The following is a 5,000-nucleotide window of genomic DNA, read 5'->3' as shown; positions in this document are numbered from 1 at the left end:
CGTCAGCCACACACCCTTATCACGCACTACTCTCTGCCTGTAACACGCACACAGACAATATGTAAGCACCAGCATGGAACAACACCCAGTGCATCCTCTCCGCCACATTAGACAATCCACACTGTCATAACCAGACTGGGAGGTCCACTCAGAAAACAGAATATCCCACCCACCCGACAACCACCATTGCTCAGCCAAGCCACCAACACCCACACATGTCCTACACAGGGGTGCACCCAACATCACAATACTGCCTCCTCTCACAGCACACAAACAATGGCAGGAATGAAAGACACAGGTCTGCCACAAGCATGGAATGAGAGCGCCGCCTGTCATGAGCCAAAGGTGCATCCTGACGTGGCAAATCAGATGATGCCGCAGGCATCCACTTACTATAATCACAATCAACAAACCGGCCGCCCCGCCCCGCCCCCCATTAAACCTTTCCTTACAACAATGTGTACCTTAACCTAACCTATATCGTACCGTAACCTAACCTATATCGTACCGTAACCTAACCTATGTCGTACCGTAACCTAACCTATGTCGTACCGTAACCTAACCTATGTCGTACCGTAACCTAACCTATGTCGTACCGTAACCTAACCTATGTCGTACCGTAACCTAACCTATGTCGTACCGTAACCTAACCTATGTCGTACCTTAACCTAACCTATGTCGTACCTTAACCTAACCTATGTCGTACCTTAACCTAACCTATGTCGTACCTTAACCTAACCTATGTCGTACCTTAACCTAACCTATGTCGTACCTTAACCTAACCTATGTCGTACCTTAACCTAACCTATGTCGTACCTTAACCTAACCTATGTCGTACCTTAACCTAACCTATGTCGTACCTTAACCTAACCTATGTCGTACCTTAACCTAACCTATGTCGTACCTTAACCTAACCTATGTCGTACCTTAACCTAACCTATGTCGTACCTTAACCTAACCTATGTCGTACCTTAACCTAACCTATGTCGTACCTTAACCTAACCTATGTCGTACCTTAACCTAACCTATGTCGTACCTTAACCTAACCTATGTCGTACCTTAACCTAACCTATGTCGTACCTTAACCTAACCTATGTCGTACCTTAACCTAACCTATGTCGTACCTTAACCTAACCTATGTCGTACCTTAACCTAACCTATGTCGTACCTTAACCTAACCTATGTCGTACCTTAACCTAACCTATGTCGTACCTTAACCTAACCTATGTCGTACCTTAACCTAACCTGTATTGCGCCTTAACCTAACCTGTATTGCGCCTTAACCTAACCTGTATTGCGCCTTAACGTAACCTGTATTGCGCCTTAACGTAACCTGTATTGCGCCTTAACGTAACCTGTATTGCGCCTTAACGTAACCTGTATTGCGCCTTAACGTAACCTGTATTGCGCCTTAACGTAACCTGTATTGCGCCTTAACGTAACCTGTATTGCGCCTTAACGTAACCTGTATTGCGCCTTAACGTAACCTGTATTGCGCCTTAACGTAACCTGTATTGCGCCTTAACGTAACCTGTATTGCGCCTTAACGTAACCTGTATTGCGCCTTAACGTAACCTGTATTGCGCCTTAACGTAACCTGTATTGCGCCTTAACGTAACCTGTATTGCGCCTTAACGTAACCTGTATTGCGCCTTAACGTAACCTGTATTGCGCCTTAACGTAACCTGTATTGCGCCTTAACGTAACCTGCATTGCGCCTTAACGTAACCTGTATTGCGCCTTAACGTAACCTGTATTGCGCCTTAACGTAACCTGTATTGCGCCTTAACGTAACCTGTATTGCGCCTTAACGTAACCTGTATTGCGCCTTAACGTAACCTGTATTGCGCCGTAACGTAACCGATATTGCGCCTTAACGTAACCTATATTGCGCCGTAACGTAACCTATATTGCGCCGTAACGTAACCCACATTGCCCCTTAACGTAACCCACATTGCCCCTTAACGTAACCCACATTGCCCCTTAACGTAACCCAACACACGTTGGGCCTTAACCCAACACACGTTGGGCCTTAACCCAACACACGTTGGGCCTTAACCCAACACACGTTGGGCCTTAACCCAACACACGTTGGGCCTTAACCCAACACACGTTGGGCCTTAACCCAACACACGTTGGGCCTTAACCCAACACACGTTGGGCCTTAACCCAACACACGTTGGGCCTTAACCCAACACACGTTGGGCCTTAACCCAACACACGTTGGGCCTTAACCTGCTCTGTAATTGTCATACGACGCGTTAAATTAGTGTAGTGTTGCCTAACTGCAACCCCCGCAATATAGTTTGCTACTCGCACTGCCCGGTCCCCAGTGTATCGCTTCATGTTAAACACCTTGCAGCTATACACTGTAATGTGGATGGCAGCAGGACGTACATGCTCAATGCCCTTTGCAGTTGTTCATTGGCATTTGCAGTTGTTCATTGGCATTCGCATGTGCGAAGCACTTAGCCTACGCTGTGGTACGGCCTGTGTCAACTGTCCGCTGATGTTGTACGTCCAAATCACACACTGTACTGCACATTGGTCCTCATGTACTGAATGATACATCGTGGTACATGTGACCGTACAACGACTGCGCCAACAACGGCGAACCATGCGGTCCAAATGTTGTGCACTCAGCTACGTGTCGTCTCCCTATAAGAGCTGGATTGCAGTGTGGTATGCCCTGGATGGCGATCAGCATGAGCCGTCTGTTGATGTAGTGGCGCGTGTTGTCAGACGTAGTCGTCTCTTCTCACACACCGTGATAGCATGGTGCACTGCGTTCCACATCTGCGACATGCGACAGAGGCCGGTTGACAGTCGTTCGCGCAATGGACATCGCATACGTACGGGGGCCACCTTCCACGTGTTCGCGAAGCGTGCACATGTTGTTGCGTGTATGTGGGCAGACATAGTGTGTCGTGACACCTGACACAGGCATGCAACAATCGTTGAATTTGCAAATGGCGATGGACGCCTACGTTTGCTGGTGACGTTATGCAAATGAACAACTGGTAAACCGTTGTGGTGCGGTTGTTCTCGCTAGAGGTGAATCAGTGATGGCGACGATCGGTTGAGCTACCAACCGGTTGTTCCAGCGATACCCACCATGCCCACGAACGTGAATGGCATCTGGGTGTGAAGCGATACGCGGCGGTGGCTGGGTGGGACCGTCCCCGGCCGGTGAGGGGGGGCCTCCCGGCGTGCTGGCCGCGCGGTGCGTGGGCGCACGCGCTACAGCCGGCTGGTGGGGGCGGCCAGTGGCAGGCGCGCCGGCCGACGGAGGCGGCAGGCGGCGCAGCTGCGCGCCGGCGCACCCTGCACGCGGCGCCGTGCGGCCAAAGTAGGTCCTCGCGGGCCCGGTGCGAAGCGCGGTGGACATCTGCAGTGTGCTGGTCCGATTGAGGACTGTGTGCGCTGAGGATGCGCCGCCGCCCGGCGCTCGGCGCCGCGACGCCGTCTGCTGCTCGGTCGCCTCTGCGGTTCTCGCAGGTGGTTTGTATCGCAGCTGTGCGGACGTGTTGGCGCGTGCGCTGTGCTGGGAGAGTTCGCTTCGGCACCCAAGTGGGGCTTTTGTCCTTCTGTGGCGCTGGCGTTGGAGCTGCCGGTCACCGTAGGTGGCGCGTGTTGTCTCCCGCCGGCAATGCCACGACAGCACGCTCCCGGGCCTCTGTCGGCAGCGGCAAGCTCAGTTGGGAGCACGGGTGGTCGCACCTAAAGCGTCTACTCGCCAAACTCCGGGCGATTGCGCCTCTCTCGAACCCGACCAAGTACTTAGGACGGCGCTGCGCGCCGCCGGGACCTGAGAGGGTTTCGAGGTGTATTGTGCAGGGGAGCTCAGCCTCCTCCTGTTTGCAGAATAATTGAGCGGACGCTTGCGTGTTCGCGCGGGCCCCCGGGACACACTCCCGGGCGGCCGGCTGCTCAGCTCTAGTTGACGCAGCTCCCTGGTTGATCCTGCCAGTGGTCATATGCTTGTCTCAAAGATTAAGCCATGCATGTCTCAGTACAAGCCGCATTAAGGTGAAACCGCGAATGGCTCATTAAATCAGTTATGGTTCCTTAGATCGTACCCACGTTACTTGGATAACTGTGGTAATTCTAGAGCTAATACATGCAAACAGAGTCCCGACCAGAGATGGAAGGGACGCTTTTATTAGATCAAAACCAATCGGTCGGCTCGTCCGGTCCGTTTGCCTTGGTGACTCTGAATAACTTTGGGCTGATCGCACGGTCCTCGTACCGGCGACGCATCTTTCAAATGTCTGCCTTATCAACTGTCGATGGTAGGTTCTGCGCCTACCATGGTTGTAACGGGTAACGGGGAATCAGGGTTCGATTCCGGAGAGGGAGCCTGAGAAACGGCTACCACATCCAAGGAAGGCAGCAGGCGCGCAAATTACCCACTCCCGGCACGGGGAGGTAGTGACGAAAAATAACGATACGGGACTCATCCGAGGCCCCGTAATCGGAATGAGTACACTTTAAATCCTTTAACGAGTATCTATTGGAGGGCAAGTCTGGTGCCAGCAGCCGCGGTAATTCCAGCTCCAATAGCGTATATTAAAGTTGTTGCGGTTAAAAAGCTCGTAGTTGGATTTGTGTCCCACGCTGTTGGTTCACCGCCCGTCGGTGTTTAACTGGCATGTATCGTGGGACGTCCTGCCGGTGGGGCGAGCCGAAGGCGTGCGACGCGCCTCGTGCGTGCTCGTGCGTCCCGAGGCGGACCCCGTTGCAATCCTACCAGGGTGCTCTTGAGTGAGTGTCTCGGTGGGCCGGCACGTTTACTTTGAACAAATTAGAGTGCTTAAAGCAGGCAAGCCCGCCTGAATACTGTGTGCATGGAATAATGGAATAGGACCTCGGTTCTATTTTGTTGGTTTTCGGAACCCGAGGTAATGATTAATAGGGACAGGCGGGGGCATTCGTATTGCGACGTTAGAGGTGAAATTCTTGGATCGTCGCAAGACGAACAGAAGCGAAAGCATTTGCCA

The 5,000-nt window shown here is 52.4% G+C and overlaps 1 non-coding gene across 1 annotated transcript in view; it reads left to right on the top strand.

Moving 5' to 3' along the window:
* Nucleotides 1-3,950: 3,950 nt before the first annotated feature.
* LOC124558508 overlaps nt 3,951-5,000 on the top strand; it is a 1,910-nt gene continuing 860 nt past the window's right edge. Inside the window, exon 1 of the ribosomal RNA XR_006968773.1 lies at nt 3,951-5,000. This exon is cut by the window's right edge and continues 860 nt beyond it. This is a non-coding gene — a ribosomal RNA (small subunit ribosomal RNA).

The sequence above is a fragment of the Schistocerca americana genome, unplaced genomic scaffold (genome assembly GCF_021461395.2).
Source record: "Schistocerca americana isolate TAMUIC-IGC-003095 unplaced genomic scaffold, iqSchAmer2.1 HiC_scaffold_1008, whole genome shotgun sequence".
NCBI lineage: Eukaryota > Metazoa > Arthropoda > Insecta > Orthoptera > Acrididae > Schistocerca > Schistocerca americana.
The sequence above is the reverse complement of the archived record's forward strand: the minus strand, read 5'-3'. Positions and strand labels throughout refer to the sequence as shown.